Raw genomic sequence first — 27082 nt, 5'->3', positions numbered from 1 at the left:
GGTTTTGTTGCATCTAGCTACACACGTGGATCAAGTGTTCAGCTCTGAAGTGGTGCAGCAGTATCAAGGCGCTCAGGATGTGGCGGGCCGTCTGTGCTGCTCCGGGGCATCATCAGGAACGCAAACAGGCAAATAGAGAAATAGCAGGAGGTGCGTCGTGCCCACAGACAGCTGCACTGGACACCACCGAGCCATGAGGCTTAAATGACTATATGAACTGTGTAATGGGCTGTTTACAGCAGAGGTCCTGCCACCCTTATTCAGTTAAAGCAAAGCTTTCAAAACTCCATTTCCTTTTTGCATGGCTCAAGGGCTGTAAACTCTCACTTATATATCATAAAGAGCATGTACATGTGTGTAGGAGACGTGTTGGCCCGAACACACACACAAACACACAGACAAATAGACACACGCGCGCCATGGTGAAAAGGATTGCTCATATTTTTTCTAACAGACAAAAAATAACATTGAAAACCACTGCCTTCAGGTGGAAAAAATAAAAAAAAATACACACATGCACACACTTAAGTTGTCGTTAAATGCTAGCTGTGGTTTTCCTTACCCAAATCCTAGTCTTTATCAATAAAGACAGCGTATGAAACTGGTATTATGTGTATATTGCTATTAGATGTAGCTTCTGTTAATATAACAAAGACAGCTAAAGAGACAGCTAGCCTGATTTACGGCTGGATATAGCAGCCAGAAAAAAACAGTAGACAAAATCTGAACCGCTCCGAGTTAGATGGTTAAGTAGAAATGTCTTCATTCCTTATAAAAAGGCCAGACATATGCATATCCCATTTATAAAGCACAAATAATCAATAAAAAACAAGTCTAAACTGACCATCTGGTTTGGCTGAGTGCCTGCAGTCACAAAGACACAAACAAGCAGATCTTCCTGTCTAATGCTGATTACAAAATGATCCATGGCAGACCGACTAGGCATCCTTTCTTGCATTTGGCAGAAGCTTCTGCATTAAAAAAAATGTAAATTAGTGCTTTCAAACTATACAGTGGATTGCTTGAATCAAACTTTAATACACATTTTAATAATTATACTGAATGGAATAAGCAAGTGCTAGTATCAGGTTGTCAGGTGATGGCAAAAAACATATTTAGATGTTTTTTTTTTTTTTAAAATCGCTAAAGACTCAACTGCTCTGATTAGTAGATTGTTCCACCAGCTGGGAAGAATCCAGGAAAAGGTCCGAGAGTGATTTTGTGCCTCTTTGGGTTGTTCACTTGCAGAACACAAGCTTCTGGAGGGCGTATAGCAGTACGCTCACACAGATATAGCAGTTCTGTCTTAGCAAGGTTCAGTTGAAGGTGATGATCCTTCATCCAGCCAAAAATGTCTATCAGATGTTTTTTCATTACTAGCATCTTTGCATTACTAGCACCAGGCTTAAGCTTCAGGAATGTGTCTTATAGATGTTTCTCAGACAAACCAGCAAACTATAATATATATAATAATAATAATAATAATAATAATGTTTGTTGTTGTCCTTTTTTTCTGGACCACTGCTTGGAAGAAAATGTAGAGGTTGCATCTTGGAACTTTAATTGGATACCCCTGACTGGATGTACAATAAACTTGCATCATAACATCTCTCTCTTTTATTTTTTAACAAAGCAGATCATAGAATATATATATGGGGCACTATGAAAGTCAGCGGCTAAACAATTAAATAAACAAATTAATTAAAATATAAAAAAGCTAATTCAAAATATTAATAAATAATAGTTTATAAATTATGCTAAAATAACACTGCCTAGTATTAGTAAAATTGAACAGCATTAATAAATTATAATAATTAACCAAAATGAATTAAAATGACAAACAACAAAATAAAATTAAAATCATTTTTAAAAAAAAACTGTAAAATGACCAAGTTACTCAATTGTATAAATTACTAAAATTGACAAGTACTAAAACTGAAATTAAATTGAAATGTAAAAATCAAAAGCCAATTAAAAATATTAATAAATCTGACAACAGTTTATAAATAACAGTAAAATATTACCAGCTAAAATAGCAAAACTTAATTAAACTACATTTTCTCAGCAGTATTAAAGAAGCTCTGTTTCCAAATAGTGCACTTTTTCCAATAATGAGCTTTTTATTTTAACCAAGTTAAAAGTATAGCTTGCCAGACTTGTTCAAGCTCTGATTAACACAGACACTTTAAAGTTGAAAAGAAATTATTTAAAATCACATCATGCCTTATGATGTGCGTGTCATACTTGTGATGTTACACCACAGAGCTGCTGCAGAGACTTACAGAAACAGGCCCACCATAAACACTTAAAACAGCACACTTATGAACTGATATGTGACTCCATGTAATTACTCTATTTATCAGCTAGAAGTACTCAGTGTTGCACCTGCAGATATTTCTTCTAGCAGAGATCTGCTCTAACACACCTGACTGTAATTTATAAGTGAATTAAAAACCCCATTAGCTCTTTCAGGTGCATTTAATTACAGCCGCAGCTCAAGACCGCAGGAAGGCAGATCACCAGCAGAACTATCGAGCACCTTTGATCTAGTCTATGCACACAATAACCTATATTTTAAGAATTTAATTATATAAATTGCTGTAAACCGCAATGACGGGCGCACACACTCACTGATCTATATATAACGATCACACTAGTCAAACGAACCAGGCTTTGGGGGTCCAACGCACTCCGGCACGGTTAAGATTTCTTAGTGTGAGCACACCCTTATTACTCTTCCACATCCCCCGCACACACACACACACGAGTCTCTACCTGAACATCAAGTGTTGTCCCGCGCCGCACTCTGCTGCGTTGGGTCCCGCGATCGTGCCGGTCTCTAATAGGAAGGTGTCCATTATAATTATGATTGAGGCTCTGGACTCTGAGCAGAACTTGTTTTTCTATAACAAACTTATAAAATATTTTCTATAAAAACGTTAATGTCCTGGAAGTGACAAATAGCTTGGTTTTTTTTGTTTAATTTAAATACATTAATGTTATAAGTTGAGATTTAGGCTACAATAAATATTTTAGTGCTGCAACGACGCGTCAACGTCATCGATTACGGCGACTACAAAAATACGTTGACGTGCGTGAAATGCGTCACACTGTTTACAGTCACACTATCACAAAAACAGAGACCACTGTTATCAAAAGCATGGGAATACTTCAAACAGAGGCCAAATAAAATGGCCATTTGTTCCCTTTGAAAAACCGATATGGTGTACCACGGCAGCACAACTGCAATGCATGAGCACCTCATAGGAAAACATCCTGGCGCCCTCCGGTGTTACGGTTTAACTGGTTACCGTGTGATCTGGAATCAGAATCAGCTCCAGATCTCTGGAAACCATGCTAAACCATAGCAGAACCCAGACTACATTTTATGGTTTGTGATGCTAAAGAACATTTCATGAGACAACTGTAAATTTGTGGCTACTGTGGTTTAATTATAAGCACTATCGTAAACTCATATTTACCATAGTAAAATAATTTTCTTTGCCTTTTTTTTTGTACACTGTAAAAACACATTGGTTGAAAATGAATAAAGGTTGAAATATTATATTAGAAGTTGTACTTATATTTTTTTGTAAAGTTATCTAAAGGATTCATTAGCTAATCAAAAAAAGAACATTAGATTAATTATTTATTGTAATAAAAATAATCGTTAGAGTAGTCGACAGAAAAGATAATCGTTAGTTGCAGCTCTAAAATATTTTAACTGCTACTACTGTATGTAAAAGGACCACTGCTGTAAAAAGCACCTTATTTGTTTAAAGTGTTCGCAAACCAAATGTTATTACACTTTTGTTCATTTTGCAGTAGGTCTACTTTTAAATGAAAAAAGAAATGCACAATACAATACTTTTGAATGCATTATTAGTTTTTAGGGCTGTGTTCAAAATATCGATACGACGATGTATCGACAAAGAGATTTGATGATAAGAATATCGATACAGCTGGCCCTGTGGACAGCACAGCAGTGGACAGTGCTTAATTTGAATACAAGCACACCATTTAAAACTGAGTAGAAAAGTGCAAGGTTTCTTAAAAATAATGAATAGAGCTTAATATATAGGCTACAACAAGGTATAATCGGGCAGTAAAGAAGGGGTTGCCTGATATAAAGAGATGTTATCCCCAAAACATTGCACAATACGGAAATATCTGCTAAGCGCGTTCCTTATCTTTGTCAACCTGGCAACCCTGTGCATGTACTTGCTTTCTGAAAACACCTGTTAGCTTACAGTTTAACGATCTCCACTTCATATTCTATTCTCAGAACATTGCAATTCATCAAGTGTTTTACATGAGAGAGAGAGAGAGAGAGAGAGAGAGAGAGAGAGAGAGAGAGAGAGGCTGTGCACGTAAGAATTACCTCAGTTTTGCGCATTACTCTATTAACAGTGAAGCTGTGGCTTTAATTCCTTGAGAAACAAAGATGTTACCAGCTCCTTGTTGAGAAAGATAATGTAGCTCGAGCGATTAAACTATTTATAGTTAATTAAAAATAATGCGGGGCAGTGCTAAAAAGTTTGTTCCTGAATTTCTGATTGCAGCGAAGCGTGATCTGTGTGAGTGACTGAGCATGTGTGTGCGTGAGATACAGAAGACAGCACATTAGTTTAGAACTCTTCTTTTTATTTTATTTGTAAAAAGTAGAGAGTGCATTAATTTGTGCAATGATAACCTACCATGAATGCTAAGATGATTTTTTATATATATTAATATGAGTACATTATAATGTAAATTTATTAGAACAAGTACACCTATTTATGGGCTTTAAAACAAAAAACAATCAGAATGTCGTACCTGGTGGGGAGTGCCCATTGTAAACATTATATGCCATTACCTAGATTATACTGTGGTACAGTTATGGAGGCCCTTGATATTGCAGAGGTAAACTGCGTATAGTTATGACTGGCCCTTAAGTATGCAGTGTTTCATAAACAGCTGTTTTATTAAATTCTACGGATGTAAAATTCAGTGCAGTCCTGTATCGTGATATGCATCATATCATGACATATGTACCGTGATATGTATCGTATCGTGACTTTGCTGGTGATACACAGCCCTATTAGTTTTGTGCATAACAATGTGATTAAAATTTTCAATTGTTGCCCAGCAATATATAGTGAGCCCTGTAAGCAAATGACAGAAGGACATCACTCAAGTAATCACATTTAACAAAGATACAATGCGCTGCAAAAGTAAAGCTGAAGACAATTCAGTTAATCAGGAGTGCTTCAATACATTGAGCTATATTTCTCTTAAAGACAAAAACTCTCTCAACTGACAAGAGAAGAGACACTTAAAGAGTGGAGAAAAAAAAAAACACTTCCATTATTAGAGCCAAAACCAAAACAATTCTGACCTAGAATTATCGCTTTTGGGATCCATAAAGAGGCCAGAACATTTTTGATCATAACCACTAAGTTTTACAGAGAATCAGGAGGGCTCATACTATCACATCATCCATCCAAGTTTCTTTAGTCCCCTGATCCATCTGAGGAATGCCATACGCTGCTGCAAATCAGATTGAAAAATGGTCCCAATGTACAATATCTACAAGTCATAATTCTAAGGACACCCTTTAAGTAACCTTCATGTCATAGTTTAGCTTGAATGCAGAGATGCCTGCAGCAGGAGTTGCCGACTTCAAACTTAAACCACAATCCATGACTGAATCATATTCATCCATTCTTTGTGGATCTGTAGCTCAAAATGACTACTCCGCTGTATCTAAAGAGGTTCCTAGGTTCATGTCTGGTGAATAAGAGTTCATACCAAAATTAAAATTCTGTCAAAACAGTTTAGTTGCTTATATTGTCGTGCTTATATTTTCCTGATTAAAAAAAAAAAAAAAAAACTACCAAGGCAATCAGTGGCTACTGTCAACTGTTTGGCTAGCCACATTCTTTAAAGGAAAACGCCACCGTTTTTCCATATTCCACTGTTCTTCCCTCAAATTAGACGAGTTGATACGTACCTCTCCCATCTCAGTGCGTGCACTCAATCGCTGTAGCGTGTGGCGCCACTATGCTAGCGTTTAGCTTAGCACCATTCATTCCGTGGGATCCAAACGGGGATAAATTTAGAAGCTACCTAACACTTCCATGTTTTCCCTATATAAAAACGGTTACACGAGTAGTTACACGAGTAAGTATGGTGATACAAAATAAACAGTGGCGATTTCCTATGCGGATAAAAACTATGACTATGTATGGCGGAAGAATACTTCGCAACACTTCAACCTCGGCGCAGTAATATCATCAATATCATACAACCAACGTGAGTAGATTTCAGGAGTGATGATATTACAGCGCCGAGGTCGAAGTGCTGCGAAGTGCTCTTCTGCCATGCATTACAGTTATCACATTTTAAAGGAGATAGCATTTTTTTTAAGAAATTAAAACTTTTATACAGCAAGGATGCATTGAATTGTAGGGATGGGTATTTTTCTAAAAAATTATTTGGGCTCATAAAAAAAAGTAATATTAAAATATTTGTTAATTTAAATGACGTTTAACAAAAATGAAGTTATTTTTTTAATTAAGTTTTTGTCACCATTTATGAACAATGTCTGCATTTACATATGCAAGATGTATTTTTAAGAGTGCTTGTTCATCTGCAGTACGTCTCGAAGATGTTTCCTGTCAGATGTCAAATGGACATTTATTAGAATGCATGTAAAACTGCTGAGAGCTTTATCAGATTACACAGCAGATGATTCCCTGATCTTTAGCAGACGTCTTACAGATGTAATAAATATATATTACATCTGATAAAATGTACTTTTATTACTGTCATTCATGATGTCTAAATATAATTTAATGAATACAAAAATATATAGGCTATATTGGGAGTGGAAATGGCCTTTAAGTACTTCTCTGCAGCCATCTACTAGTGGTAATTGAATATTTTTTTTTATTTTTAAATAAGTTTTTGCTTTGCTACATTATAAAACTTTTAGTTTTATACATGGGGAAAACCTATTAAGGATGAACAAATATCATCATATTAAAAATAACTTTCAAATTCGGTAATACTTAAAGCATTGAATTGCTGGGAAAAGTTGTGTGAAGCATTTAAAATCACTCGAAAACATTAGACCATTTCTGCCACAAGTTGTCCCTGTAGTTTGATGTTAAATCCATGGTCAATGGTGGAGATTTTGTCCATTGAACAATGTTTTTCCTGGTTTCCACATCAGTAGCGTTTGTTCTGATATCTGTAGCTTTAACGGAGTTCTTCGCTGAATTTGACTGCTTCTCAAAAGATTACACAGAGATGTTGTTTCTGTGGTGAATTCGACTGCTTTCTTCATTGTATCTCCCGGCGCTGTGTATAACTGTGTCGTGTGATCGAGATCAGCCTGGGGCTCCGGCTCGAGCAGCCCAAACTAGTAGCGCAGATTCGTTCCATTGCAATTATGAAAATTTGCAATCTTTTGCGAAAATTGCTCAAAATCATTTCAGATAAGCCCTCTTCTCGGCTCACTCGGGTACAGCTGTGCTTACATGCAGTCACGCTGCATGCATTTCCTCAGTCAGCTGGTGTTTGGATGAATTTATTTCATGTGATTTCTCATTGTGGTGGCGATATCATGATAACTCAGTTTCACTGATTAAATTGATCAAAGTAATTCCAAACTTCACGACGCAGACAATGACATTCTCCAACACGCTCCACAGCGCGACCCAGTGCTGTAGTTCTAACTGACTTTTGTTTGCGCACCTGGGATTTATCATGGATTCCCTGCATTTAAGGCCAGAAAAGCAACACGAAGTAACATTTTAGTGTTTTTATTTTTCGAATAATAATTACAGATTGAATATTGGGATTATTTGCCCACGCCCCTATTAAACTGACACTGTTAAATGTTACAAATGGTTTCGATTTCATTTAAATGCTGTTTTTCTATACATTAAAAAACCCTGAAAAAAAAAAAGTTTCCACAAAAACACTAAGTAGCACAAATGTTTTCAACAACGATAATCATAAATGTTTCTTAAGCACCAAATCAGCATATTAGAATGATTTCTGAAGGATCATGTGACACTGAAGCCCGGAGTAGTTTAGCTTTGCCATTATTACATGAATACATTTTCAAATATAATAAACACTTCTTTAAAAAAAAAATGTATAATAGGCTACAGTATTATTGTTTTTACTGTATCGAATAAATGCTGCCATGGAGAGTATGAGACTTCTTTCAAAAATATTTACAAATTCTCCCAGACCCCAAACTTTTGAATTGTCTGACATGGATGTCTTAAAGCCATGAAAACAAGAAGTGTAAGCTGAACTCACCATGTCCCTCTATGTCACGATATAGCTGTGGCCATGACTGCACTGACTGCAACAGAACACCACCAACCGCACAACGATCTGAGAGAGAGAGAGAGAGAGAATAACACATTTATTAAACACACTCTGAGGACCAGTGTTACACCACTGAGAAAATGCTTTAAGAGGCAAGAGTAGTGTGTTAAAGCCAGATCTGCAGAATAGACTTGATTAATAATAGATGGGTGAAGCAGCTTTTGATTGAATGACACTTCTTTGAGAAGTGTATCATTATAACTAATTTTCAAGCTTGTCAAACCCGCTCTCACGCTCACACTATATGCTGTAATAATGAAACCTGTGAAAGAAATAGTTCAGCCAAATCAACATTTATGTCATTTAATACCTGTTTGATTTCACTCTTTTCATTAAAATCTAGCCGTCAGCAGTAGCTCTGAAATGTCAGTTGCATCTGCACATATCCAAACTTGCTGATCAAGATGTAATGCTCCAGGTGATGTGTCAATTACAGCAAATGCATTTGAATAAACTACTGTTAAAAGGTTTGGGGCCGGGGGGATTTTTTATTTTATTTTTTTTATTAATTAATATTATTATTAAGCAAGGATGCATTAGATAAATCTAAAGTGACAAAAGTTTTTTATTATGTTACAAAAGATTTTTATTGCAAATACATTTTCATCAAGGAAACCTAAAGAAAAAAAAATCTGAAAATGTAATTTTGCATTTTAAAAGATTATTAAAACAGAACACCATTATTTATATTTGTAGTAATATTTCATAATATTACTGTTTTTGCTGTACTTTTGATCAAATAAATACAGCCTTGGAGAGCATAAGAAACTTCATTAACAAAAATAAATAAATCTACCAACCCCAAACTTTTGAATGCCAATTTATGATTCAGAAGACATTTGGTCTATTTTTTGGTGCTTTTTTTTCTTTTTGGAGATTGTCAGCCACTGGACACTGTATGCATCCACTGCATTAAAACGAGCAGCATGAAGATGAAGCCTGATGAAATCAGTAAGCTTTTACCTTTCAGTTCAAGAGCAGATGAATGAACGAGAGAGAAAGAGAAAGTATGAGTCTGTGTGGGTGTCCCCAAATATAATAAACTCATAGAAATAATACATGAAAGAACTTCAAAGATTTCAAGCACTGATGCAAACACGCGTTGCCTACAGTTAAAAACTGAGCTTCAAAGCCCACATTTAGACAAAAAGCAGACAATATAATGTTGTAAAGAAATGATGCATTGTTTTGTTTCAGTGTGATGCTCTAAATCCCATCAGAAGCTTCCTCATCTAATGAGGTCACTTCCTACTCCAAACAGGAGCTGATCTACAACCAGCTTCCTCTTTCCCCCAAAGTCATTAAAAAAGACTTCCTGCTAGGGATGTTCCTTTTCGGTTATTTTTACTAACTGGCCACCGACGCTTATTAACCGATTATTAACAGTTAACCGACAAGATTTTTAATTAAAATTGAATTAAATTAGAAAGGATAAATGTCTGTGACCCATTAAAAATACTGACATTTGTTTCCTGGGGATTCATTTTACATGCACAAAAAGCAGCAAACAACAGAACATGAGGATTCACATGATCTTCATATCACATCACGCACCTGCAGCGCTCCTGTGAGAGGAGAACAACATAATAAAGCTACGCTATTTATATTGAATAAATAGGCCTATATGAGATTATTTTACTCACAAATATTTGTTTTTATTGTGAATGTACACAAAGGCAAACCGTTTACAATTCCGATTATCTTTATGACTGAAAGGAGTAGACTAGTTGCTTCCACTGTTAGAAGGAAAACACTCAAGTGATTGAGTAAAACATTTTGTTTTACGTGGCGATGGGAACGCGAGTGAAGTAGGTTATAATAAATAATTTGGCATTCAAATAGGCCTACATCCCGAATATGGAAACATTTGATTTTGTGTCGAATGAGAGACCCAACATTGGTTTCAGTTTAATTTTAGCCCAAATGAATTCATTCTGGCTTGTCGCGTCGGCATTAGGCCCATTTCTGAATGAAATAATAAAATGTGACTCATATTTTTTTACTCTCTAAAAACGCGTAGCATTTTTACCCATGCAGCAAACATTTTAAAATATTTGGATAAATTATTGAAAATAAATTTTTCATCCGTTTAACTGATTGTATTAATCAGTCAAAATTCTTAACGGTCTGTTAATGTTTAACCGGTTCAAATTAACATCCCAACTTCCTGCATTTTAAATATCTGGCTCACTGTCACGGTCAACTCGTGATGATTGCCTTTTCGTACTAGTTTTGAATGGATAGAATTGCAGCATAGGAATGGCATTGTGAATTTAAAGATTCCTGCACGCTATTTGTTGAAGCAAGTGCACGATTCACCAGGCCTCGTCGACCACATATGTGGGTTTTTAAAAAATGTGAGCATCAATATCAAGTAAAAAGGCATATAGCTGGGTCAGCAGAATATTATACCAAATCAAGCAGGGAGAAACTGTGCATCTCCACATGAGAACCATTTCTCTGTTGTTCCTAACAGCGAAATTATTTCTCCTGATGTGACATCAATTGGCCATATTATCTGAGGAAGTCACATTCAGCACGAGCTCCAAAGTGATGTTAAACCACTACCAGAGACCGAACAACTGCAGATTTCAGATTCTTCTATGGTCACCACATAGTGTGACTTAAATGTGTTTAGGAAAAAGAGAGTGAGATAGATGTTGACCTAATGTGACTGCAAAAGCAGATTCTGTGTATGAGATAAACACATCAAAAAACTATTTCATATGTCTACTACATAAACATCCACAAAAACAATTTTTCCAGACCAGAACCTGGTTGCCTTACGTGATAAGACATGGTTAACTCACATGGTAAAACAATTTCTTTAAATACACACACACACACACACACCAACAACAACAACAACAACTAGTTAACTAGCCCCTAATTGGATAGTTAGTTTAGTACCATGACTAGTTGTTCATTATGATTAATCACAAATCTATTCCACTCACACTCACTTTATTTTCTAATGCTATAAAAAAGCAAAACAGACAAAAGGTTGAAAACCTCTGCTCCACTATTTAGAACAAAAAGATGGGGGATGTAATTAATGAAAATTTTCTTTATGGGGTAATTGTTCCTTTAAATCCTCAATGAAATCATAAACAACACTCATAACTTTTTAACAATCTCACAAAACATTTAGGACTATCCTTGCCTTCTGTCAATCCCTTCAAGGTGTTTGCTGGCTTCCCTCATTCAAGACCTAAAAACATCCTTCAGCTCGCCTGTATCTACCCCCAGTGTTTTATTATAGTCTATCTTTATTACATTTTTATACTTATGTGCAAATTATAGGCTTACGTTGTATCCTCATTGAGCTTGGTGATGGAAGACATGCACACAGACAAGCTAACAAACGCATGACGTAAATGAGATGTACCATAACTGGGTGCCGTCATGAGTCTGTCAGATATCGTTGCCTCAAATTACAGGTTCTTTTGTGTGCAAACACACATAGACCCAGCCTCCCATAAGCAGACAGTGATGCAAGCAAACACGGTATGATTTAACCATATGCTGTACGGCGCTTTCACAACAGCATTCCACACATCTGTTTAAAGAGGACTGGTGTAGAAACTATACGCTTGCCTACTGCTGGAAGACAATGATTTCATCTCAGTCCAGTACAGCAGGACAAAAAAATAAGCCTATGGCCCTCCCAAAGAAAGACAGGGTACTATGCAATTGATTATCTAGAAAGCATAAAGGTATTGTATCAACAACAGGAAGTTTGATCCTAGATCAAAACAAAAACTAGGGCTGCACGATTGATCGCATGCAATTGTCATGCGTGTCTTATCAGTAAAGCCAAAAAAATTTCCATCACCTGCTTTCAATTGGAGCAGCATTTACTACACAGAGCCATAGTTCACTGACAAGCTACTCAATATCGTGTTCATAACTGAATGGGATTCATCTGCGATTATGGCGCGGTATTTGTGTAGCTTGTCAGTTAACTACAGGTCTGAGTAGTAAGTGCTTTTTCACTCGCTGACAGGTTTTGCGAAATCACCGACAAATGCTCGAAATCGGAGGCAAATCAGTGCTCGTTCACGCAAGTGACAATCAGGCAGTGTAAATTAAAGCTGAAGTAGGTAACTTCTGTAAAAATATATTTGTGAAACCTGTCATTATGTCCTGACAGTAGAATATGAATCAAGAAAAAAAATCAAGCTCCTCTGGCTCCTCCCAGTGGTCCTATTGCCATTTGCAGAAATTCGACCGCTCCCGGTAAGAAACAACCAATCAGAGCTGCTGTCCGTAACTTTTTTTGTGTTCAAGATTTACAAATTGTATATAATAAGCGAATACACCATGAATCCATTTTCCAAACCGTGTTTTTAGCCTGTCCTGAATCACTAGGGTACATCTATAATAAGTGTTTATATTCGGACTATTTAAGATTGCTTCATGGGTACCGTGGCGGAGTAACCCAGTACCTTTGTGATTCTTCATAGACATAAACAGAGAGAAGTAGCTCCGGCTACAATGTCCTTTCACAAGACGCAGGCAGTTCTGTTTATTAACCGCTAGAGCGTCAAAAGTTACCGACTGCAGCTTTAAAGACGCGATCCCCGAGGGAATGCTTGGCATGCTAAATATCTGGAGCTGTCAGCGATTCATAATCATGCTGTGTGAAATTATTTCTGACTGAAAACTACATTGGAGATGACCTACAGCCAATGAGATACCAAGATACAGGGCAGATGGAAGTTCAAGGAGTAACAGATCAGAATATAGGTATTTTACTAGATATATAAATAATTATATCATACAGAAACGAGCACAAACATTTGCTTGACTAGTCACAACATCCATATAAGAACACCCAATCCCTGTTCCATGCATCTCCCTCCTGCATAATCGGTTTCCTTATCACTTCTCGCATGTGTTTTGTTGTGAAACCTAGTTCGTGGACCAGATTTTTATGTCACACAGTGTGAAACACCCTGTCGCCGATTTTTGTGCAATGTGAACACAGCAGCAACTGAATGCTACCCCAGAAGGTCGCGCAGTGTGAAAACAACGGCGATCCGACGAGTTTGAAATTGTGCAGTGTGAACTCGGCATAACAAAAACACAACAAAACCAAACCAGTAACAAAAACCATCCAAAGTGTTTCCTAGCCTCCATCACAAAATGCAACAGCCCTGCAATCTTTCTTAGGAAAAGGGGTTTGGATGAATTGGAAAATAAACTAAACTAAAATTAATATAAAATAAATAAAAAACTTTTTTTTTTTATACAAGTTTCACTGATGTTGAGGTCAAACTGCGGACTTACTCTCATCAAAAAATGCAGATATCCTTTTTACACCATGGTTTCTCAAACTCTTTGTAACCAAAAACAACTTTCATTAACCCCAGAATGTGTAAGGTTGTGTTTGCATTCTACTATTTTGCTTTTTGCAGTGTAATTTTTGTATTTCTCAACTCCAAAAGACCCCAGCCTGAAAAAAACTGCTCTACACAATACCCACATGCTGTTTAAAATGTTCAAATGCCCACTTCTTCCAGGCATATGTCTGTTTCCTCCACAGTGCCTGAACAGTTTCCAAACGCATTAGCCGTAAACTGTGCAGGCCCGGCCTGAACCCTGCAAACTTAAACAGTAGACAAATGTTCAGTGCCTCTATCCGTTCTCCTCCTCATTCTGTCTAATGCAGCACTGCACTCTTGGTCGTGTATGTTCCTTTGTTCAGTGGAGTGTCTGTGTCTGTCTAGTGAAGTGAGCTCTCCTGATCTGAGACCACTGCTGACATGGATCACACTCGCTCCTGTGTGAATGTGTGTGTGTGAGTGTCTGCAGGCTTTCCTGCTTGGCTACCAGAGTTGGCATGGTGTTCCCGCTCCTTAAATGCAAGACTAAACTCCTGTTTCTGTGTGTGTGTTGTTGGCATGGTGCTGCAGGCTTCTACAGGCCGCCAAAGGCCTGGCGCCATGGTGACATGATGTCAGACGACCAGCTGGTGAGAAGGGCGATGTGCACTGGCACGTAAGTGTGTGCACGTGCATGCATGCATTCACACATAACTGGAGAAAATGAGCATGCTCTTGCTCTTTCACACATACATAGAATACTTCAGGTGCACAACAGTCCCAGCATACATTTTAAAAATCGAACTATCAATTGGTTGCCTGAACAATTAGTGCACTAACAGGTCTTAAGGAAGCCCTGTATAACTGACTGTTTACATAAGACTTTGTTTAAAAACACAAAGTGCAACAGAAGGCAAGAAAGCAGAACAAGTTTTTAAAATGGAAAAAAAAAAATGTAAAACTAAAAAGATATAAATATCCCCTAACATAAAAGAAACATTACCAAAATAAAATAAAGCTTTCAATTTATTTTTCCCATTTAATGGGAAAAAAAGTTTACTTTATTTAGATTAACTCAATGTACTAACTGGAAAATGAAACATACATACATACATACATACATACATACATACACACACACACACACACACACACACACACACACACACACACACACACACACACACACACACACAGTGGGCACTTTAAGTATTCAGACCCCCTTAAATTTTTCACTCTGTTATATTGCAGCCATTTGCTAAAATCATTTAAGTTCATTTTTTTCCTCAATATACACACAGCTCCCCATATTGACAGAAAAACACAGAATTGTTGACATTTTTGCAGATTTATTAAAAAAGTAATACTGAAATATCTCATGGTCCTAAGTATTCAGACCCTTTGCTGTGACACTCATATTTAACTCAGGATGCTGTCCATTTCTTCTGATCATCCTTGAGATGGTTCTACAGACCTTCATTTGAGTCCAGCTGTGTTTGATTATACTGATTGGACTTGATTAGGAAAGCCACACACCTGTCTATATAAGACCTTACAGCTCAGTACATGTCGGAGCAAATGACAATCATGAGGTGAAAGGAACTGCCTGAAGAGCTGAGAGACAGAATTGTGGCAAGGCACAGATCTGGCCAAGGTTACAAAACAATTTCTGCTGCCGTTAAAGTTCATAAGAGCACAGTGGGCTCTATAATCCTTAAATGGAAGACGTTTGGGATGATCAGAACCCTTCCTAGAGCTGGCCGTCTGGCCAAACTAAGCTATTGGGGGAGAAAATCCTTGGTGAGAGAGGTAAAGAAGAACCCAAAGATCACTGTGGCTGAGCTCCAGAGATGCAGTCGGGAGATGGGAGAAAGTTGTAGAAAGTCAACCATCACTGCATCCCTCCACCGGTCGGGGGTTTATGGCAGACTGGCCTGACGGAAGCCTCTCCTCAGTGCAAGACACATGAAAGCCCCCATGGAGTTGTGAAAAATAAATAGGGTATGTGTGGAGAAAACAAGGCACTGCTCATCACCTGTCCAATAGAGTCCCAACAGTGAAGCATGGCGGTGGCAGCATCATGCTGTGGGGGTGTTTTTCAGCTGCAGGGACAGGACGACTGGTTGCAATCGAGGGAAAGATGAATGTGGCCAAGTACAGGGATATCCTGTATGAAAACCTTCTCCAGAGTGCTCAGGACCTCAGACTGGGCCCAAGGTTCACCTTCCAACAAGACAATGACCCCAAGCACACAGCTATACGAATGTCTTCACAACAACTCCGTGATTGTTCTTGAATGGCCCAGCCAGAGCCCTGACTTAAACCCAATTGAGCATCTCTGGAGAGATCTGAAAATGGCTGTCCACCAACGTTTACCATCTGACCTGACAGAACTGGAGAGGATCTGCAAGGAGGAATGGCAGAGGATCCCCAAATCCAGGTGTGAAAACTTGTTGCATCTTTCCCAAAAAGACTCCTGGCTGTATTAGATCAAAAGGGCGCTTCTACTAAATACTGAGCAAAGGGTCTGAATACTTAGGACCATGTGATAGTTTAGTTTTTCTTTTTTAATAAATGTGCAAAAATGTCAACAATTCTGTGTTTTTCTGTCAATATGGGGTGCTGTGTTCACATTAATAAGGAAAAAAAATTACTTAAATGATTTTAGCAAATGGCTACAATATAACAAAGTGAAACACTTTAAGGGGGTCTGAATACTTTCTGTACCCACTGTATGTATGCATGTATATATATTTTTAAACAAATTACATTAATAAAAAAAAATAATAGTATCAAAATAATACTAAAATAACACTGGCATTGATATTACTGTTCTGGACTATATACACACACACACACACAGTATATACTTTTGGATAAAAGTGTCTGCTAAATGACTTAATGTAAATATGTATACAATAATTTTCAAGACACAGGAAAAAAAAAAGAGCAGGTCATATGACATTTTAAAGTGTCTTAATATTGTGTTGGAGTCCCCTACAACAGGTCTAAATTCATCTAAGGTCAGAAAACCTTTTTCTCAGAACACGCAGTTAATATTACAGTCATATGCCAATGATTAGGAAACGATTCGTTCCAAGCAAGTTCTGAGCAAACCCCTCCCTTCCATAAGCCTACTCTACTCTGATTGGTCAGCTGGCCATGCATGTTGTGATTGGTACAGAGTGGAGTCATTGAGCCAGTTAGCCAGCGCTACCATTGACAACGCACCTTTACATAAAACAATATAGTGCTCCAATATTTTCTTATAATAAAAACAAAATACAAAATCACTTACACAAGCGAACCGTGCCCACTTCTAATCACTCGTCTCTCCCGAATTAACCCTGTAACTGCCAGTGCAGCAAAATAAACAGCAATTTCACAATTATTATAAAGTCTGTGTACTACACTACATTTGTTATTAAACGAATTAGAACAACATCAGTCTACAATAATCAACATTCTTAAAAAAAATAGTGGGTTCACAGCGAATTATCAGAACTACTTTAGTAATACAGTTATGTGCTTTACCTGGAAACCTAAAGCTACACTAGAATACATCATACATTAGAACAAAAACTTGATATTTTGAACACTCATTTGAAAAATGTACACATAACGTATCAATGGTACTTACGAGTTGTGGATCGGAGAGCTTGTTAGTCCAAAATAAGATTAGAAGCCAATGAAGATAAAAGCCAAGATTAGACAAGCAGTCCGTGATAAAACGACATGCACAAAACAAAAAGTTCGAATTGTATTTCTGTTGTATTCTTGAACACAGCGTCTTCTCAACATGATCAACGTAAGCACACTAATAGCAGAAGTGATTGTGGGCAGGTCAGACTCTGTTTGTATTTCACGGGCAGGCGGGGATTATGCAAATGTGTTACCAAGTGATGTATACCGGTAACAGGCAAAAGATTCGAAAATATGACGACTCGTTAAGGCGACTCTGAGTTGACTCTCTCTTTTGAGAGACAGTATCTTTATCATGCACTTTTTTGATTAACTTTGTAGATTGTTTTCATTTAAGGATAGCCATGTTATAAACTGCAAATGAGATATTTAAAAAATATATATATGACCTGCTCTTTAAACACTTAAAATAATAATAATAAAACAATTTTTAATAATTCAAACTTTTCAGAGTGAATATCAGCTTCACAACATAATAATGTGCAGTTACAAAAAGTTTTTTGTCTTATGCCATGTCAGCATTTAAAGGTATTTTTATAGCAAGATTGATAAACTTTTTAAATTAATAGGTAAATGAACAAATACTTCTAACTATAGATAAGAGCTGGGGCTTTCTTCCACAGAAATTAAATTAAGAAAAAGTATTTCCGTTTTGATTGAAAAAAAAAAAAAAAAAAAAAAAAAAAAAAAAAAAAAAGTGGAAAAAAAAAAGTGTGAAGTGACATTCAGCCAAGTATAGTGACCCATACTCAGAATTTGTGCTCTGCATTTAACCCATCCGAAATGCACACACACACAGAGCAGTGAACACACACACACACTGTGAGCACACACCCGGAGCAGTGGGCAGCCATTTATGCTGCGGCGCCCGGGGAGCAGTTGGGGGTTCGATGCCTTGCTCAAGGGCACCTAAGTCGTGGTATTGAAGGTGGAGAGAGAACTGTACATGCACTCCCCCCACCCACAATTCCTGCCGGCCCAGGACTCGAACTCACAACCTTTCGATTGGGAGTCCGACTCTCTAACCATTAGGCCACGACTTCCCCTTGACATCTTGACCCATACCAAACAGACACTATAGTATGGAATACTTCACATTAACTATCAAAACACTCTTGTAATATGCTTTTCTTTTTCATATAGATCCAAATTTTCAGGACACACACACAAAAAAACACAAACGGTCATCCAACAAAATGACACAGTTAAATTCGGGTCCATTTAGCAGGCTAGCACACAAACCCCCCCACACACACTTATGAACTGGCACACAGATGCTCTGGCCCAAACTGCTCTTGGCATTTTGGGTGCAAGCTGGCACAGCTGGACCTCTCCATATCCCACAGAGGTTGAAACTGTGAACACAAACACCATAAATGACAAAGCTTTAGGTCAGCAGTTCCCCCCACCAGTACCATATCCTCACAAAAGGACAGGAAAAAAAAAGAGAGATCAGTCTTGTTAGCACATGATATTATTTCTGAAGGAGAAAAAGAGAGTGGGGGGGGGGGGGGTAGGAAGGCAGAAGCCAAAAAAAACAACAACAACCTTAACACCTTTCCACTGTAGACTCAAGTACAGTCAATATAGTTAAGCATGATGTCAGAGCTGAGATGGCACACTGTATTTAGTTTGTTATTAGTCTAAAATTTGTGATTAAAAACAAATTGGTTCCTTCTACATGCGTGAGGCAGTGGCATGATCGCTTGAATTGCTTCCTTACATCTGTGAAAACAAAATAAAATAATCTGTCATTAATGGTAAATACATAAACTGTAAAGAGTCTATTTTAATCTATGTACACACAGTTAAAACAAAACATTGCGTTTTTGTAAAATAAAGAAAACCGGTACCGTTTTCTGCCATCTCAAGTTTCCTTTTCCTTAAGCATGTTTGAGAAGAGAGCAAAAATAGATACAAACACAACATAGGCCAATAGGCTACTTATTGCCTTTCATTTTGTTTAAACTTTTAAATTAATATGTTTTGGATATTTTTACATAATTTTGGGTGCATTTGTCCTCAAACTAATCTATGAGGTGGCTCTCTGTGCACAGATCAGAAAACTGAAGAAGTCTGCTATATAGTGCGGAAGTACACATTTGGATGCAGCAATCTGTATGTCACGTCACAATCATGTTCTGTGCATTCTGATTCATAAACAAATGACTCATGAATGGGTTAACCATTAATTACTGGTTTGAATCAATTTAAAGATTGAATCCATTTAACAGTGATACTTGACTCACTGCACTTACCTACTGGAGACTTACTAAATCACCTACTCAAAAGTACTAAAATAATCATTACATGTAATGGTTTAGGAATCAGAACTAGAATCATTGAATTACTTATGATTCCCATCCCTCCTCTGCACTGTCTGTGTGACACTCAAAAATACTTGGTGAATAAGTAAGCCAACACAGTCAAGATGATTGGCGGCTTTGTCTACATGAATCAATATTATTTCAAAATCCAACTGCACAGTAGCTTGACAATATTACAAAACAAAAACACTGTCTGTACAAAAGCTTAAGGAGTATCCCGGGTCCTAATATCCAATTCCAAAAATAAGCTTTGGAAAATACCAAGCGCATTAAGATTAACAGCGCAGTATGGTTTTGCGCAGATTAAAAAAAAATCTTTCAAGAGTCCTAAAGCTGCTCTGGATGAGAGCTGTGAGGGTGGACAGATGGTCCGCTTGCCTGTAGGGGAGAAGCCACCGAGACTGTGTCAGGACAGGGTTACTTGGTCACCAGTGAGAAACCGTGATACCAAAAAGCTCGTTTCTGCAGCGCAGCACCCGGTGGCCATGATTAGCATTTAATGACGCTTGCTTACTGAGAGCAGTACTCCCTCAAAAAAAAAAAAAAAAAAAAAAAAACCTTACGAATACTGCTAGCCTGCAAAAGAACCCTAAAAAGTCTTGAGACTGCCAATGCAAATATGGTTACAACTACCGTTGACTAAATGTTTTTTAATTTATTAATTTTTTATATTGAAATGAAAAGCAGAGTAAAAATGTGAATACAAATGCTTCAAAAGTAAAAAAAAGAAAACATTTGCATCAATCTAGGGCTTTGAAATATACTGCTAAGACATAAGTTGATAAACATTGATGAATCAAATATTAATTGTATCATGACCAGTTTTGGGTGTATCATGTTACTTTAATTCAATTACTTATCACGCTAATTCATGAATGAATGTTCCGAAGTGAAGTAAACTTCAACAGATTTTCCCTGCTCAGGGAGTAGGGTGCAATGAAAACTGTGTAGAGACCATGTCCATGTCAATCGGAACACAGTTCATGCACGGAGCTCACTTCTAACAAGCTGATTATCTGAATCAGGTGTGTTAACAAAGAGACACATGCACAATGCGCAGAGCAAATGTCTCAATTTTCAATTGCCACGTTAGCAAATGTAGCGAACACAACACTTTCCGATAATGCAACTCCAACTATGGGAGCCTGTCAAATCAAAAGGTGCAGTGCTTTCTGCAGTTGGGTCAGATCGAGGTCGGTTCATATTCACACCTTAAACTAAATGTTTGGAACTTTGTTTGGAACCGAACCGAGTCCACCTCTTCAGTTGGGTCTTGGTTCGGTTGTTTGGTGTATTCACATCTGTCAAAAAGATCTGCACCAAAATGGGAAACAAACCAGAGTTAGTTTCAATCGAACCAAACAAGACAAGTGTGAATACATCCTAAGAAATCAATCAAATCTGTAAAGGGTCTACTTTTATTTGTGTACACTGACAACAACAACAAAATATTGTGCTTTTGTAAAATAAACAAAACAGCTTTCTGCTGTTTTATTCTCCATTAACTACTTTCTGAAACGCATGAAAATGAACTGAAACTCTGCAAATACTTGTTACACAGATGTGAGAAATGTCTATAGAACTCTTGAAGGGTCTTTTAAATGAACCAATTAAAATCAATCTGTATGAAACCAACACGAGGTAGTCTTTCCAGATTCAGAGCTCATTATCTGATCATTATCAGTGATTAAAAGGGACAGTGGCTTGAAACCCACTGGTATTTTGCTACCATATAATAAAAATGAGATATAATATGATATAGACTGAAAAGTAATGTGAATGTTTATACTTCAGCATGATGAATGTTACACTCTAGGAATGTTTAGATCAGTGTTTACTGATCTACTATCTGATGTTTACAATGTGCTAAGCAATAAAAATTTAGTTGATAAAATATCAGAATATTGTTTATGAAGAAGTGCATGGTAATACAGACAAAACATCTGTGACAGCTAATGTACAGTATTTCGGTGTGTATGAAATATTGTACTCATTGCTTTGAAAAGTTTAATGTTTATAGCTTGATACATGTACCCCTGGTTTCACAGACATGGCTTAAGCTTAGTCCCAGACTAAATTACTGAGCCATATTAACTGAATGAAACTTGCACTGACACACCTTAACATGTCAGTGCAACACCAGTAATGTTCTCTTCTAAGGCACATTTATAAATTAAAACATTTTCTTAAAGTCGGCATGAAACTGACGTTTCTTCCTTACTGTGACGTACAGCTTCTGGAATGTAAGGCGGGATTTCACCCTTCACCAGGAGTTTGAATGACAGGCGGTCTGACCAACAAGACAGAGCAGGTTACTTTTGGAATGAAACTATTGGTTTAAGTCTCAGCTTTACAAACAATAAATAGTAATAAATAATAAAATGTCTCTTTAATGTGACCTATCGCTGTAGCACCTCAGTTCTAGTGGTTCTTATGTGAATCGATCTCTTCCTTCTAGTTATAGCATGAAATACACATGAATGAACATCAATTTCCATTTCCACCATTTTCCAGTATGACTCTGCTGATGTTAATCTATTCAATTTCTTGTCTGTTGTTTTTTTTTTTTTTTGGACAAAACAGCAGATAAACTGTGAATAAAGTTGAATAAAGGCCTCCTGCAGTGAATCCATGCGGTTTCATAAGAAAAAATATCCATATTTCAAAAGTAATAAACACTTTTCTCTCACTTCCAGTATCTGTCATATGTGGGAGGCGTAAAGTAAAGATCTGTTAAGTAATAAACAATTAAAAAAAATTGTACTTACTGAGTAATTAAATTACTTTTCAGACAAAGTAATTAGCTAATTTAAATACAATATTGATGATGAAACTATTAGTAAATTAATCACTTTTAAAACTATTTCATACTGATATAAAAAGATTTTTCCTTCAAAATGCTAGAGATTTGATCATGTGCGCGCACTTTACCACTTTATAAAGGTTGTTAGCAGAAGATAGAAACTCTTGCTCTCTTCATTCGCTTAAGGCTACAATTTGGCTAACAAAGTTGGTGAACCGCAGGTCGATTTAATGCTGCTAGATTCTGTCCAAGTACAGACAATGATTACACTATTACACTAACACTCAACTTCTAATCTGCAAATTTCAACAACAAATTAAATTTCAGGGCATTTTCTGAACTGTTTAATAGATATACTCCCCAACATTCTACCAGCTAACCAACCATAATAAGGTCAAATGAAAAGAAAATTACACTCACAAAACCGTACTATGGCAGGACTATTGCATGGCAGCATAAGCTGGTTTTAGCCTTTTTCTGTAACGAATGGTATAAAAGAGTTAAAAACAACTGCAAAAATCATCACACCACTACATTTTGGTTATGGTATAAAGTAAACAAACACAATGCAAATACAAGTACAGGCTTCTGCTTAGTCTAACACAAACTGAATTAGATCATACTGAGATCAATCCATGTAGGTGTACAAGAGAGTAATGCAGTTTAGGCCCGTTTGCAAGTTCAGTCTTGGGTGATCAGATTACAAAAGATGAGACCTGCATACAACACATCCAGAATGTTTTCTAATCCAAACCCTAGTGGGATAGTCCATATCGCAATTACATGAAAGCATCCTGATGCAGGACCACCTCCTCATGTCAATCAACCATTGCACTCATCTGTCAATCAAGCAGTGGTTTTAAAATTAGCTATTTGTGTGTAACTGATAAATTATGGAAAACGCATACATCTACACAAGATTTCACAGAGGTCTTAAAGGTATTAAAATAAATCTCACCATTCAGCTCTCTACGAAATGCGAAAACAGTCTGAACATTTACACATGCAAATCCTATTTTTCCAGAAGAAACCAGCTCATTTTAAACAAACAGCCTGCTTGTTTGCTTCCACTTTATGCAAAACAAGCATTTGGATTTTTGGTCGAGACTTTTCCACTGAACTCCATGTTATATCAGATTAACCTACAGGTTACTGTTAATAACATTTTTTATTTTTTTTTAAACAGGGTTTTAGAAGTTCCGCAGTGATAAATGATACTCAATTATGTTCATATATAATTCTGTGATGTATATTTGGCAACAGGACAACCAATGAAGAGAAGTGACCAGCTCCGGTTAAAGGACAGGATTTCCGCTGTGGCCAGTGGGGTTTATAAAATCCTCCTGCACATTTATCAAAATCACCTTTAATTATGAACTGCAAAGGAAAGGCAAACCACAAACTAATATACACAGACCTGAAAGAGGGGATGGTACTAATCAAAGAGCACACAAACAAACGGGCAAGTCATTGCAAAGAATTCACAGATAAACAAGCACTATAAACTATTCTCACCATACTGGTTCCAGACAGAACTCAAAGCACACACATTAAAGACCTTTCTACTCGAACAAAGCAGGACAGGCGTAAAGCCTGTACCAATGACTACAGGTTGGCAATCTGCATTCAGGTGTCTGAAAATGTACAAAGAGAACTCGACTTTCAGTGTCCAACTCACTCACACACAAAGTTTAATACAGACATTTGCCTTCAAAAGTACACAAACCATATTCAACACTGCCAGATGATCACATTGATATGTATAAGAAACACTTCATACTTCAAACCCAAACTTTTAGATCCAGACAATGATCAGCATTCACTCATATACTCACAAGTCAAGTACTTAAGGCTGGGGACAACGGTCAGTCATCGGAGAATGTCCGTCGGGCTAGTTTGTTTGATATGTTTCATATGTCAGCTCTCATTGGCGGCAATTTCCTCAATTCAACATGTTGAATCAGCGTTGCAGCCGTCTGCAAGCGTCAGAACTCTGATTTGACTGTTCGGTAAGCGAATGAGTCAACGCACGAGAATTAAAAAGTGAAAGTGAAGTAAATGAAGGTGGAACACACTGTTCTAATGTTACACGATCTTACCAAAGTGTTCCAATATGCAAATATTTTCATAACAACATGAGCCACTTAAAGGAAAGTTATCAACATAACTGATATTCAAAATGGTTAGCAAAGTGCTGCTTTGTTTACATTTCATATATCTGTGTATATCTCGCATATTCTTGTGAATGATGAATATATTCTATTGATAGCTGCTGATATAGACAGCTAATTCATCTCACAAAAGCACAGAATGCATGTGTTAGTTTGAAGTCGGCTGTAGTTTGTTCAAGCACAACTTTTCTACCGACAACGAGGCGTCAATCTCGTCAGCTTTCGCCGCCGCTAGTTCGTTGATGTTGGCTTAGTGTGTCTCAGCCTTTACAATTAAATCACTTTTACTTGTGATTCAAACTTCTGCTCAAACCCTGTGAAACAAAGTATTTGTAGTTGCATTTAAATACATGGCCATTTCAGCTTCCCATGCTATTATATGGCAAAGATTCAACATAGGGCTGCAACAAGTTATTCTGATAATCGATTAATCTAATGATTATTACAATGACTAATCGACTTAGCAATTGTTTCGCAGATTAATCAGTAGGCATTTATCTTTTACCATTAATTAAAATATTGAGTTATACCAGAGACAGTTTTTAAGAGACATGCCACTTCCTCAATCCTCAATACAACTATATAAGGTAAACCCGTAACTGCAAAGATGGCGGTTGTGTGCACATGTCCCGCCCCTCCCGCTGGAAAGCCAATCATCTGCTTTTAACAGTCAAGCCGGGAAACATTTAAGCCTAATGTCTGGTTCCACTGACGTATGCGCACAGTTGAGGAACCCTTGCGCATGCGTAGTAAAGTATAACCTGTGGGGAAAAAGGCGTTTTAAACCTTATTTTGGGGCAAAGTCATCAACATTTTTCAGCGATTTTTATCATATTTCACTGCTGTTTCTATACATGTAGTTTTTATGTCCCGGTGACCAGTGAAAGTGCAGTTCTGACTCTCTGTCCATTCATTTAGATAGGTCTTGTTATTCTGAAATAGCTGCCCGGAGGCATTGCCAAGATGGCGGCAGAGTGGCACGACTTGCCTAAAAGGACTTTGGTTATACATATTCTAACTAATAAATGAAAAGGAAAATCACTTGAAACTAATTGAGAATGTAAAACAATTATAATTAAACAATAACAATTACAATATTGTGCTACTATTTGGTGACAATTTTTTCAACATCGTCAATAATGTTGAATAATCAATAAGTCAATCTATTTTGGCCTATACTGAAATAAAAGTATTACTTTATCCATAAAAAAACTAACCAATAATAATGGCATTTTTTCACACCCAAATGACCTTCTTTCTTCATTTTAACAAAAAAGGGGATATTAATCCAAATGTCTTAGCTGCTCTTTAAATTACAAAGAAAATGGTTCGGCAAATAAACAATGAAAAATATAAATGTAATGGGTGAAGGAATCCTTTAAAACAAAAAATTTACTTCACATCCACATCTTATTTTTGATTATGTTTGTGTTTTCGTGATTCGTGATGACAAAGATCATTTGTTTATTCATCCACCAACAGTTATTGGCTACAGTTATTGTTGGCCAAAAGACAGTAGGTTGCTATCATCAGTCACCTCTGGGCATACCACAACTACAGCCAAGCCTGTGATACAGAACACCAGCAATATCTGCCAAATATGAAAATGGGAGAGACACTGAAAGAGCAAGACACTACAATTGCATCAAAAGAAACAATCAAATCATTGTTTCCCTTAAACTTTCTCCCAAACTCACTTCGACTTCATTTGCATGTTTAAATGGCAGATAAATTCCATACGAGCGTTGCAACACCTATACAGTGAAAATAATCATCATCAAAACCAAACGAAAATCAAGGAGCCTATGTCTTATTAGATTTTTATATTATACATTAAATAAATAATATATTAAAGTTATATTTACAAAAAAAAAAAAATGTGAGTGATGCTTCCCTATGCAAATCTCTACACCACAATGCTAGGGTGTTGTGTTTTTTTAAAGCATGTTGCTAAGTGGATAGGATTTTTACACATTTATGCACCGACAGAATGTAAACAATTTTACTCAAAGGAAGAGTTAGTTAACTCAAAAAAGAAAACGGTGTCATAATTTACTCCAAACCCTCATGATATAATATGGAGATATTTTAAATAATGTCCTTATTCTCTTCCATGCAATTGCAATTATTTGGGAATGGAGCTTTTAAACTTCACCAAGAATGCAAAGGCACCAAATGTGCAATATACCACAAATCTCTTGAAGTCATAACAACAATAACATTATTCTTTTCACTGAATATTTTACATAAACAAAACCGAGATGAACAATTCATTCACAAAGTACACTGATCTGGTTCTTGAGGAATCAGCAGTGAATAATGACTTCAATTTCAGTGAGTTTGACAAAGATTTTATATGAACTG

The 27082-nt window shown here is 36.8% G+C and overlaps 1 protein-coding gene across 4 annotated transcripts in view; it reads right to left on the bottom strand.

Moving 5' to 3' along the window:
• The window catches only part of bcl9 (BCL9 transcription coactivator), a 114736-nt gene that overhangs the window by 27047 nt on the left and 60607 nt on the right, over positions 1-27082 (bottom strand). For all 4 annotated transcript variants that reach the window (XM_059552735.1, XM_059552737.1, XM_059552736.1 and 1 more), the window contains exon 3: positions 8317-8394. The gene's annotated coding sequence lies outside the window, so the exon portion shown is untranslated. The remainder of the gene's footprint in view (positions 1-8316; positions 8395-27082) is intronic.

This window comes from Carassius carassius, chromosome 6, assembly GCF_963082965.1.
Source record: "Carassius carassius chromosome 6, fCarCar2.1, whole genome shotgun sequence".
Taxonomy (NCBI): Eukaryota; Metazoa; Chordata; class Actinopteri; order Cypriniformes; family Cyprinidae; genus Carassius; species Carassius carassius.
This window is presented reverse-complemented; position numbering and strand designations above follow the sequence as displayed.